At 53.3% G+C, this 12,741-nt stretch overlaps 1 long non-coding RNA gene across 2 annotated transcripts; it reads right to left on the bottom strand.

Moving 5' to 3' along the window:
- Positions 1-2,507: 2,507 nt before the first annotated feature.
- LOC146056225 (uncharacterized) lies at positions 2,508-8,465 on the bottom strand. Of its 2 annotated transcripts, XR_014469063.1 has the most exons (6): positions 8,329-8,465; positions 7,714-7,836; positions 6,541-6,764; positions 4,292-4,515; positions 3,676-3,798; positions 2,508-2,730 (listed from the first exon to the last, which is right to left on the bottom strand). It is a non-coding gene; the product is annotated as an uncharacterized LOC146056225 (long non-coding RNA). The 2 variants fall into 2 exon arrangements; XR_014469062.1 differs by lacking the exon at positions 8,329-8,465 and having other exon boundaries at positions 7,714-8,119.
- Between the last annotated feature and the right edge of the window lie 4,276 nt (positions 8,466-12,741).

Here is a 12,741-nt window from a genome sequence, read left to right on the forward strand (position 1 = left end):
TCTATGCGCCTCGCTGCGCTATCGCACACGCTCCCGGCGGGGAGCGTGTCTTACTCACAGTGCCGTCCCGGTTCTCTGAAGCGGGCGCCTGTGGTCCCCGGCGTCCGGCTGTGGCTGTAGGCTCCCCAGTGCCCGGGGGCCGCTGCAGGTCCCCACCCGCGGGTGGCGATGCAGCGCCGGACCCGGGTGTTGGAGCCAGCAGTGCAGGGGTCTATTCAGACCCCCAGCGCTGCTGCTCTGACACTTACAGTGCAAAAAAAAATTAAAGTTATGGCTGCTAAATAGCAGCCCCTCTTTTGGGTGCATCTGGCTCCTGCCAGCACCCTAGAAAAACTGGGGTCCGTGGCCTGGAGGCGGGGTATAGGAGGGGAGGAGCCTGACTGCCTGGGAGGCAGTTAAAGTTATCCTCTAGGGTGCTGGAGCTCACTCCCACTCCTATTACCCAAAGTAAAGCTGTGGCCCCTGATGTCTCCCGAAGGAGAAATAGCGGCATAGTGAGTTTAGGAGAATCCTGTTCAAAAACTTGCAAAGAGATGGTGCCAGTGTGCACGCTCAGAGAGCAGATAAAGGGCGGGAAGGGGATTAAAAATAGGTCCTGGCATTTAAAGTACACAGGCCCACCTTGGTGTCAATAGTGTCAACACATTTGTGCGCGAGCGCTCAGGAAAAGAGGGTGTGGACACTCAAAATTGGCCTTGTGTAGTGTTCCACACCATATACCACTTCTACACATTCTGCAACAAAATAATAGACCCCATTATACTTGCCCCTTACACATTATGCCAAACGTATTGAGCCAAAATTCACATAATGCCACGCGGATTGAGCCAAAATTCACATAATGCCACGCGGATTAATCTTTATTTGCAGCGGTGGCAGGCGGCATTTCAAGGAAAAAAAAACCTAACCCCATTGCACCTACCCCACACTGTCCCCCATCGCACCAGCCCCACACTGTAGTCTCCCATCACACCAGCCCCACACTGTAGTCTCCCATCACACCAGCCCCACACTGTAGTCTCCCATCACACCAGCCCCACACTGTAGTCTCCCCATTGCCTCCTCACCCCCTCTCCTCTGCTCCCCCTTCTCCTCTCCTTCACTTTCCCTCCTCTGCTCCTGCTCTTCCTTCTTCTCTCCTCCTCCTCCTCCTTTCCTCAGCTCCCCCACCACCTTCTCATCTACTCTCCATCCTCCGATCCCCCTCCTCTCCTCTGCTTCCCCTCCTCCTCCGCTTCCTCTATTCTGCTCCCTCTCCTCTTCCGCTCCTTTGCCCCCTCTCCTCTTCCACTCCTCCACTCCTTCTTCCCTTATCCCCCTCCTCTCCCCTGTTCTCTCTTTCCCCTCTATCTCTCTCCTCCTCACCAATTTCCCCACAACTCACTCTCTCTCTCCCTCTTCCCCTCTCTCTCTCTCTCCCCCCTGTCTCTCCCCCCTCTCTCTCTCCCCCTCCCCCTCTCTCCCCTCTCTCTCTCTCCCCCTCCCCCTCTCTCCCCCTCTCTCCCCCCCCTCTCCCCCCCTCTCTCTCTCTCTCTCTCTCTCTCTCTTTCTCCCCCCCTCTCTTCTCTTCCTGCACCCCAGCACGAGGTCACCGGCAGTCTGAAAGAGAGATAGAGAAGTGTGGGGAAATTGGTAAGCAGGAGAGAGATAGAGGGGAAAGAGAGAGCAGGGGAGAGGAAGATAGGGGTTGTGGAGGAGGGGAAGTGGAGGAGAGGAGGGGGATCAGAGAAGAAGGAGCTGAGGAGGAGTGGAGGTGAGGAGGAGGGGGGGGGCAGAGGAGGATGGGGAGCAGAGTAGAGGAAGAGTTAGAAGGGAGAGCAGAAGAGCAGTGGAGGGGGAGAGGGGGTGCGGAGGAGGGAAGCATAGGAAAGGAGGAGGGAAGCAGAGGAGGGGAATCGGAAGAGAAGGAGGTGGTAAGGGAGCGAGGATTCAGTATGAAATCCCGACGCCGGAATCCCGGCGTTCAAAATCCCGACAAGGGGGGGGACGTGGATCGTCCCCCCTTGCGGGCTCGCTGCGCTTGCCACGGTGGTAAGGGAGCGAATATATACACACATATACGTATACACACACACAGATGGCGCCATCAATTTTATTTTAAACAAACAAAATAACAGAAGGGGGGACATTATGATGTTACCGTGTACCTATAACATATTTAAAAAGTATCCCTTAACCCAGTGGTGTCAAAGTCACGGCCCTACAGCTGTTGTGGAACTACACATCCCTACATGCCCTGCCACAGATTTTATATAATGGATCGCAAAAATCTGTGGTAGGGCATGCTGGGAAGTGTAGTTCCACAACAGCTGGAGGGCCATGAGTTTGACAACACTGCTAAACCCCTTAATGCCCATTACATGTAATCACAACCCACCACCTAGCATCATGCCACACCTCTTCCCTTAGCCCAAAGCAGATTAATCTTGCACCTCCTCTCCCCTTCTTCGCTCCCCCCCCCCCCAAGACATACTCTTCGCCAGTCGTGACCGAAGAGTGCACTCACATAGAATCGGTCGCAGGTGGGGGTACTGCAGCATCTGTCGGATAGGGCACCTCTCTCCTCCTCAGCGTCGTTCCTAGCAGCGTTGGGCTGTGTTCTCTGCCGCAGCACCCTGGGGGCGGAGTTGGGGCAGCTGTCTCCCCGCCTGTATCCTTCCCGTCTATGTTGGGCGGTGTCCTGAGCAACGTCCTGGGGGTCCTCAGTGGCAGCAAGGTTTTAGTAGCATCCTGAAGGGGAGGGAAGAGGAGGAAAACATCCATATTTAAAAAAAAAAAATGCTGGTCTACAACAGTATGTAAAAATAGCGGCATAGTGAGTTTAGGAGAATCCTGTTCAAAAACTTGCAAAGAGATGGTGCCAGTGTGCACGCTCAGAGAGCAGATAAAGGGCGGGAAGGGGATTAAAAATAGGTCCTGGCATTTAAAGTACACAGGCCCACCTTGGTGTCAATAGTGTCAACACAGTTGTGCGCGAGCGCTCAGGAAAAGAGGGTGTGGACACTCAAAATTGGCCTTGTGTAGTGTTCCACACCATATACCACTTCTACACATTCTGCAACAAAATAATAGACCCCATTATACTTGCCCCTTACACATTATGCCAAACGTATTGAGCCAAAATTCACATAATGCCACGCGGATTGAGCCAAAATTCACATAATGCCACGCGGATTATTCTTTATTCCCAGCGTGGCAGGCGGCATTTCAAGGAAAAAAACCCTAACCCCATTGCACCTACCCCACACTGTCCCCCATCGCAGCCCCCACACTGTCCCCATCGCACCAGCCCCACACTGTAGTCTCCCATCACACCAGCCCCACACTGTAGTCTCCCATCACACCAGCCCCACACTGTAGTCTCCCCATTGCACCTGCTCCACACTGTAGTCTCCCCATTGCTCCAGCCCGCACTGTAGTCTTCCCATTGCAACAGCCCCACACTGTCACCATCCCACCAGCCCCACACTGTCTTTCATCACAACAGCCCCTTAAATTGTAAGCCATCAAAATGTCACCCTTATACTGTATGTAGAAATGGAGGAGGGCGGCTGGTGCAGCAGTAAACGGGAGGCCGAGGCAGCAGCGTGGGAGGGTGGAGGAAGGAGAGGCAGTCAGGACATGGTGGCAGCGGGGGTAGCCGGCGACATCATGCAGCAGTCTGACTGTACTCACCACCAGATGGTCCACACCAGGGCAGCGCTGCAGGGCTGACCAGTCTCCTCCTGTGGTCCAGGTGGCGCAGCTCCCGGAAGTACGCGTCCACTGTCCTGTGATCTGGAAGCTCCCCCTTCCCCTCTGCGCTTGCCACGGTGGTAAGGGATCGAATATATACACACATATACGTATACACACACACAGATGGCGCCATCAATTTTATTTAAACAAACAAAATAACAGAAGGGGGGACATTATGATGTTACCGTGTACCTATAACATATTTAAAAAGTATCCCTTAACCCAGTGGTGTCAAAGTCACGGCCCTACAGCTGTTGTGGAAGTACACATCCCTACATGCCCTGCCACAGATTTTATATAATGGATCGCTAAAATCTGTGGTAGGGCATGCTGGGAAGTGTAGTTCCACAACAGCTGGAGGGCCATGAGTTTGACACCACTGCTAAACCCCTTAATGCCCATTACATGTAATCACAACCCACCACCTAGCATCATGCCACACCTCTTCCCTTAGCCCAAAGCAGATTAATCTTGCACCTCCTCTCCCCTCCCTCGCTCCCCCCCCCCCCCCAAGACATACTCTTCGCCAGTCGTGACCGAAGAGTGCACTCACATAGAATCGGTCGCAGGTGGGGGTACTTCAGCATCTGTCGGATAGGGCACCTCTCTCCTCCTCAGCGTCGTTCCTAGCAGCGTTGGGCTGTGTTCTCTGCCGCAGCGCCCTGGGGGCGGAGTTGGGGCAGCTGTCTCCCCGCCTGTATCCTTCCCGTCTATGTTGGGCGGTGTCCTGAGCAACGTCCTGGGGGTCCTCAGTGGCAGCAAGGTTTTAGTAGCATCCTGAAGGGGAGGGAAGAGGAGGAAAACATCCATATTTAAAAAAAAAAAAAATGCTGGTCTACAACAGTATGTAAAAATAGCGGCATAGTGAGTTTAGGAGAATCCTGTTCAAAAACTTGCAAAGAGATGGTGCCAGTGTGCACGCTCAGAGAGCAGATAAAGGGCGGGAAGGGGATTAAAAATAGGTCCTGGCATTTAAAGTACACAGGCCCACCTTGGTGTGAATAGTGTCAACACATTTGTGCGCGAGCGCTCAGGAAAAGAGGGTGTGGACACTCAAAATTGGCCTTGTGTAGTGTTCCACACCATATACCACTTCTACACATTCTGCAACAAAATAATAGACCCCATTATACTTGCCCCTTACACATTATGCCAAACGTATTGAGCCAAAATTCACATAATGCCACGCGGATTGAGCCAAAATTCACATAATGCCACGCGGATTATTCTTTATTCCCAGCGGTGGCAGGCGGCATTTCAAGGAAAAAAAACCTAACCCCATTGCACCTACCCCACACTGTCCCCCATCGCACCAGCCCCACACTGTAGTCTCCCATCACACCAGCCCCACACTGTAGTCTCCCATCACACCAGCCCCACACTGTAGTCTCCCATCACACCAGCCCCACACTGTAGTCTCCCCATTGCCTCCTCACCCCCCTCTCCTCTGCTCCCCCTTCTCCTCTCCTTCACTTTCCCTCCTCTGCTCCTGCTCTTCCTTCTTCTCTCCTCCTCCTCCTTTCCTCAGCTCCCCCACCACCTTCTCATCTACTCTCCATCCTCCGATCCCCCTCCTCTCCTCTGCTTCCCCTCCTCCTCCGCTTCCTCTATTCTGCTCCCTCTCCTCTTCCGATCCTTTGCCCCCTCTCCTCTTCCACTCCTCTGCTCCTTCTTCCCTTATCCCCCTCATCTCCCCCCCTCTCTCTCTCCCCCCCTCTCTCTCTCCCCCCCTCTCTCTCTCCCCCCCCTCTCTCCCCCCCCCTCTCTCCCCCCCCCTCTCTCCCCCCCCCTCTCTCCCCCCCTCTCTCCCCCCCCTCTCTCCCCCCCCCTCTCTCCCCCCCTCTCTTTCTCCCCCCCTCTCTTCTCTTCCTGCACCCCAGCACGAGGTCACCGGCAGTCTGAAAGAGAGATAGAGAAGTGTGGGGAAATTGGTGAGCAGGAGAGAGATAGAGGGGAAAGAGAGAGCAGGGGAGAGGAAGATAGGGGTTGTGGAGGAGGGGGAAGTGGAGGAGAGGAGGGGGATCAGAGAAGAAGGAGCTGAGGAGGAGTGGAGGTGAGGAGGAGGGGGGGCAGAGGAGGATGGGGAGCAGAGTAGAGGAAGAGTTAGAAGGGAGAGCAGAAGTAGCAGTGGAGGGGGAGAGGGGGTGCGGAGGAGGGAAGCATAGGAAAGGAGGAGGGAAGCAGAGGAGGGGAATCGGAAGAGAAGGAGGTGGTAAGGGAGCGAGGATTCAGTATGAAATCCCGACGCCGGAATCCCGGCGTTCAAAATCCCGACAAGGGGGGGACGTGGATCGTCCCCCTTGCGGGCTCGCTGCGCTTGCCACGGTGGTAAGGAGCGAATATATACACACATATACGTATACACACACACAGATGGCGCCATCAATTTTATTTTAAACAAACAAAATAACAGAAGGGGGGACATTATGATGTTACCGTTGTACCTATAACATATTTAAAAAGTATCCCTTAACCCAGTGGTGTCAAAGTCACGGCCCTACAGCTGTTGTGGAAGTACACATCCCTACATGCCCTGCCACAGATTTTATATAATGGATCGCAAAAATCTGTGGTAGGGCATGCTGGGAAGTGTAGTTCCACAACAGCTGGAGGGCCATGAGTTTGACACCACTGCTAAACCCCTTAATGCCCATTACATGTAATCACAACCCACCACCTAGCATCATGCCACACCTCTTCCCTTAGCCCAAAACAGATTAATCTTGCACCTCCTCTCCCCTTCTTCGCTCCCCCCCCCCCAAGACATACTCTTCGCCAGTCGTGACCGAAGAGTGCACTCACATAGAATCGGTCGCGGTGGGGGGTACTGCAGCATCTGTCGGATAGGGCACCTCTCTCCTCTTCAGCGTCGTTCCTAGCAGCGTTGGGCTGTGTTCTCTGCCGCAGCACCCTGGGGGCGGAGTTGGGGCAGCTGTCTCCCCGCCTGTATCCTTCCCGTCTATGTTGGGCGGTGTCCTGAGCAACGTCCTGGGGGTCCTCAGTGGCAGCAAGGTTTTAGTAGCATCCTGAAGGGGAGGGAAGAGGAGGAAAACATCCATATTTAAAAAAAAAAAAATGCTGGTCTACAACAGTATGTAAAAATAGCGGCATAGTGAGTTTAGGAGAATCCTGTTCAAAAACTTGCAAAGAGATGGTGCCAGTGTGCACGCTCAGAGAGGCAGATAAAGGGCGGGAAGGGGATTAAAATAGGTCCTGGCATTTAAAGTACACAGGCCCACCTTGGTGTCAATAGTGTCAACACAGTTGTGCGCGAGCGCTCAGGAAAAGAGGGTGTGGACACTCAAAATTGGCCTTGTGTAGTGTTCCACACCATATACCACTTCTACACATTCTGCAACAAAATAATAGACCCCATTATACTTGCCCCTTACACATTATGCCAAACGTATTGAGCCAAAATTCACATAATGCCACGCGGATTGAGCCAAAATTCACATAATGCCACGCGGATTATTCTTTATTCCCAGCGGTGGCAGGCGGCATTTCAAGGAAAAAAACCCTAACCCCATTGCACCTACCCCACACTGTCCCCCATCGCAGCAGCCCCACACTGTCCCCATCGCACCAGCCCCACACTGTAGTCTCCCATCACACCAGCCCCACACTGTAGTCTCCCATCACACCAGCCCCACACTGTAGTCTCCCCATTGCACCTGCTCCACACTGTAGTCTCCCCATTGCTCCAGCCCGCACTGTAGTCTTCCCATTGCAACAGCCCCACACTGTCACCATCGCACCAGCCCCACACTGTCTTTCATCACAACAGCCCCTTAAATTGTAAGCCATCAAAATGTCACCCTTATACTGTATGTAGAAATGGAGGAGGGCGGCTGGTGCAGCAGTAAACGGGAGGCCGAGGCAGCAGCGTGGGAGGGTGGAGGAAGGAGAGGCAGTCAGGACATGGTGGCAGCGGGGGTAGCCGGCGACATCATGCAGCAGTCTGACTGTACTCACCACCAGATGGTCCACACCAGGGCAGCGCTGCAGGGCTGACCAGTCTCCTCCTGTGGTCCAGGTGGCGCAGCTCCCGGAAGTACGCGTCCACTGTCCTGTGATCTGGAAGCTCCCCCTTCCCCTCTGCGCTTGCCACGGTGGTAAGGGATCGAATATATACACACATATACGTATACACACACACAGATGGCGCCATCAATTTTATTTTAAACAAACAAAATAACAGAAGGGGGGACATTATGATGTTACCGTGTACCTATAACATATTTAAAAAGTATCCCTTAATCCAGTGGTGTCAAAGTCACGGCCCTACAGCTGTTGTGGAAGTACACATCCCTACATGCCCTGCCACAGATTTTATATAATGGATCGCTAAAATCTGTGGTAGGGCATGCTGGGAAGTGTAGTTCCACAACAGCTGGAGGGCCATGAGTTTGACACCACTGCTAAACCCTAATGCCCATTACATGTAATCACAACCCACCACCTAGCATCATGCCACACCTCTTCCCTTAGCCCAAAGCAGATTAATCTTGCACCTCCTCTCCCCTCCCTCGCTCCCCCCCCCCCCCCAAGACATACTCTTCGCCAGTCGTGACCGAAGAGTGCACTCACATAGAATCGGTCGCAGGTGGGGGTACTTCAGCATCTGTCGGATAGGGCACCTCTCTCCTCCTCAGCGTCGTTCCTAGCAGCGTTGGGCTGTGTTCTCTGCCGCAGCGCCCTGGGGGCGGAGTTGGGGCAGCTGTCTCCCGCCTGTATCCTTCCCGTCTATGTTGGGCGGTGTCCTGAGCAACGTCCTGGGGGTCCTCAGTGGCAGCAAGGTTTTAGTAGCATCCTGAAGGGGAGGGAAGAGGAGGAAAACATCCATATTTAAAAAAAAAAAAAATGCTGGTCTACAACAGTATGTAAAAATAGCGGCATAGTGAGTTTAGGAGAATCCTGTTCAAAAACTTGCAAAGAGATGGTGCCAGTGTGCACGCTCAGAGAGCAGATAAAGGGCGGGAAGGGGATTAAAAATAGGTCATGCATTTAAAGTACACAGGCCCACCTTGGTGTGAATAGTGTCAACACATTTGTGCGCGAGCGCTCAGGAAAAGAGGGTGTGGACACTCAAATTGGCCTTGTGTAGTGTTCCACACCATATACCACTTCTACAAATTCTGCAACAAAATAATAGACCCCATTATACTTGCCCCTTACACATTATGCCAAACGTATTGAGCCAAAATTCACATAATGCCACGCGGATTGAGCCAAAATTCACATAATGCCACGCGGATTATGCTTTATTCCCAGCGGTGGCAGGCGGCATTTCAAGGAAAAAAAACCTAACCCCATTGCACCTACCCCACACTGTCCCCCATCGCACCAGCCCCACACTGTAGTCTCCCATCCAACCAGCCCCACACTGTAGTCTCCCATCACACCAGCCCCACACTGTAGTCTCCCATCACACCAGCCCCACACTGTAGTCTCCCCATTGCCTCCTCACCCCCTCTCCTCTGCTCCCCCTTCTCCTCTCCTTCACTTTCCCTCCTCTGCTCCTGCTCTTCCTTCTTCTCTCCTCCTCCTCCTTTCCTCAGCTCCCCCACCACCTTCTCATCTACTCTCCATCCTCCGATCCCCCTCCTCTCCTCTGCTTCCCCTCCTCCTCCGCTTCCTCTATTCTGCTCCCTCTCCTCTTCCTCTCCTTTGCCCCCTCTCCTCTTCCACTCCTCTGCTCCTTCTTCCCTTATCCCCCTCCTCTCCCCTGTTCTCTCTTTTCCCCTCTATCTCTCTCCTCCTCACCAATTTCCCCACAACTCACTCTCTCTCTCCCTCTTCCCCTCTCTCTCTCTCCCTCTCTCCCCCTCTCTCTCTCTCCCCCCTCTCTCTCCCCCCTCTCTCTCCCCCTCCCCCCTCCCCCTCTCTCCCCCCTCTCTCTCTCCCCCCTCTCTCCCCCCCCTCCCCCTCTCCTCCCCTCCCCTCCCCCCTCTCTCCCCCCCTCTCTCCCCCCCTCTCTCCCCCCCCTCTCTCTCTCTCTCTCTTTCTCCCCCCCTCTCTTCTCTTCCTGCACCCCAGCACGAGGTCACCGGCAGTCTGAAAGAGAGATAGAGAAGTGTGGGGAAATTGGTGAGCAGGAGAGAGATAGAGGGGAAAGAGAGAGCAGGGGAGAGAAAGATAGGGGTTGTGGAGGAGGGGGAAGTGGAGGAGAGGAGGGGGATCAGAGAAGAAGGAGCTGAGGAGGAGTGGAGGTGAGGAGGAGGGGGGGCAGAGGAGGATGGGGAGCAGAGTAGAGGAAGAGTTAGAAGGGAGAGCAGAAGAGCAGTGGAGGGGGAGAGAGGGTGCGGAGGAGGGAAGCATAGGAAAGGAGGAGGGAAGCAGAGGAGGGGAATCGGAAGAGAAGGAGGGGGTAAGGGAGCGAGGATTCAGTATGAAATCCCGACGCCGGAATCCCGGCGTTCAAAATCCCGACAAGGGGGGGGACGTGGATCGTCCCCCCTTGCGGGCTCTCTGCGCTTGCCACGGTGGTAGAATCGGTCGCAGGTGGGGGTACTGCAGCATCTGTCGAATAGGGCACCTCTCTCCTCCTCAGCGTCGTTCCTAGCAGCGTTGGGCTGTGTTCTCTGCCGCAGCGCCCTGGGGGCGGAGTTGGGGCAGCTGTCTCCCCGCCTGTATCCTTCCCGTCTATGTTGGGCGGTGTCCTGAGCAACGTCCTGGGGGTCCTCAGTGGCAGCAAGGTTTTAGTAGCATCCTGAAGGGGAGGGAAGAGGAGGAAAACATCCATATTTAAAAAAAGAAAATGCTGGTCTACAACAGTATGTAAAAATAGCGGCATAGTGAGTTTAGGAGAATCCTGTTCAAAAACTTGCAAAGAGATGGTGCCAGTGTGCACGATCAGAGTGCAGATAAAGGGCGGGAAGGGGATTAAAAATAGGTCCTGGCATTTAAAGTACACAGGCCCACCTTGGTGTCAATAGTGTCAACACATTTGTGCGCGAGCGCTCAGGAAAAGAGGGTGTGGACACTCAAAATTGGCCTTGTGTAGTGTTCCACACCATATACCACTTCTACACATTTTGCAACAAAATAATAGACCCCATTATACTTGCCCCTTACACATTATGCCAAACGTATTGAGCCAAAATTCACATAATGCCACGTGGATTGAGCCAAAATTCACATAATGCCACGCGGATTATTCTTTATTCCCAGCGGTGGCAGGCGGCATTTCAAGGAAAAAAACCCTAACCCCATTGCACCTACCCCACACTGTCCCCCATCGCAGCAGCCCCACACTGTCCCCATCGCACCAGCCCCACACTGTAGTCTCCCATCACACCAGCCCCACACTGTAGTCTCCCCATTGCACCTGCTCCACACTGTAGTCTCCCCATTGCTCCAGCCCGCACTGTAGTCTCCCCATTGCAACAGCCCCACACTGTCACCATCGCACCAGCCCCACACTGTCTTTCATCACATTTTCATCTGTCTTTCAGCCCCACACAGCATAGCTCTGCCCCAACACTCATGAAGCACCGCCTACATGTTTTGATTGGCCCACAATCCAATCAGTCAAAGAAAATGGATCACCATCAATAGGTAAAAACATTGATGGTCATCCATTGCATAGTGTGCCACAATCAATGGGCAGTTGCACTATTGTCATCAATTGCAAAGACGTCCATCCCTAAAGCTGTGCACACACAGTGCAAGTGAGCCTCTGTGCTAAGTTTGCAGTTAAGCACAGATGGCTCAGCATTGTGTGCTGAACAATCTGTCACGGCCAGTGTTCTCTGGTGTGAGAACATTGGCGATGACTAGATTTATAACTGGATGCAGTGTAAATCTAGTCAAGCAACAGCGATGCGCGGGACCGCGCAATCGTCATCACCAGAGGGTATACACATGGAGTGATCCTTTTTTCATTTCTAAGCGATCTAGTCAGATCACTTAGAAATAAGCCTCATATCCCCCTGGGCGGGATGTATTAATGTAAATCGCCAGCCGCCGCGATGCTACCGCATATGTACTAACATATGCGGCTAGCATTGGGTTGCGGTGACGGAGACCCCCGCGATACCTGTAATGTGGTGTGCGGGGGTCTCCGTCACATCCTGGCGGCTGTCAGTGTCCCCCTGCCTCTCCTCCTCCTCCCTACAGCCGGATGTCCTCCCGGCTGTGACACCTGCTGAGGGAGGAGTAGATCGATGGAGGATGGGTCGCAAGGACGGCGGGCGGCGATAGAAGCCCATAGGCATCTATAGGGTATCGCCACCCAGAGGTGGAGATACCCTGCCAGGCGGAGATGGGGCGGACGGGTAATGGTACAAAGGAAAATGCGGTAAAACCCCCGTTTTATCACATTTTCCCTTTAGTACATCCCGCCCCCTGTGTGTATGCCCCATTAGGATGGTAGATAATACAGTATACACTTTAGACTACAGTATAACTAATGTGACAATAATCCCTGTATAACCATCCAGCAAGCAATCCCGGCGGGTGACATGTACTTGGTGTCACCTGAACGCAGCAGTGATCCCAGCCTATATACAGTATGCCCAGTTATCCTACATCTGCACTAATGGCTACGTGCAGTTTGCTAGCCTGTACGGTTTGGCTCACCTGTATCTCACCACATTGGCATGCCGGGCACATATTTACCATTACACTCACATGTGTTTATTATCATAGAACATAGCAAAGCGCGCATAGCTACTGCAGCAGAGAGAGAACATATGGTATACACACAGAGGCTTCCCATAGATTATAATCTGGTCTATATACACCTGTGTCACACTTTGGGAAAGCAGATAGATAATTTACAGTGTATAATAATGCAGACAGCACTGGGGCTGAGATATTACAACCTGAGCCATAGAGTAGCGCTGCTGAGGATACACTGGTATGCCCATACACATAGATATCCCCAGGAGCACCATGCAGCAGCCCTGTGGGAGTCACATACATGACCAACATACAGACTGAGCTCCAGTTCTCACCCACAGGTTGCTCAATGCTCAGGGGGTGTTCTGCACATGTGCA

Source organism: Crinia signifera, unplaced genomic scaffold (assembly GCF_055691185.1).
Source record: "Crinia signifera unplaced genomic scaffold, ASM5569118v1 HAP2_SCAFFOLD_746, whole genome shotgun sequence".
Lineage (NCBI taxonomy): Eukaryota > Metazoa > Chordata > Amphibia > Anura > Myobatrachidae > Crinia > Crinia signifera.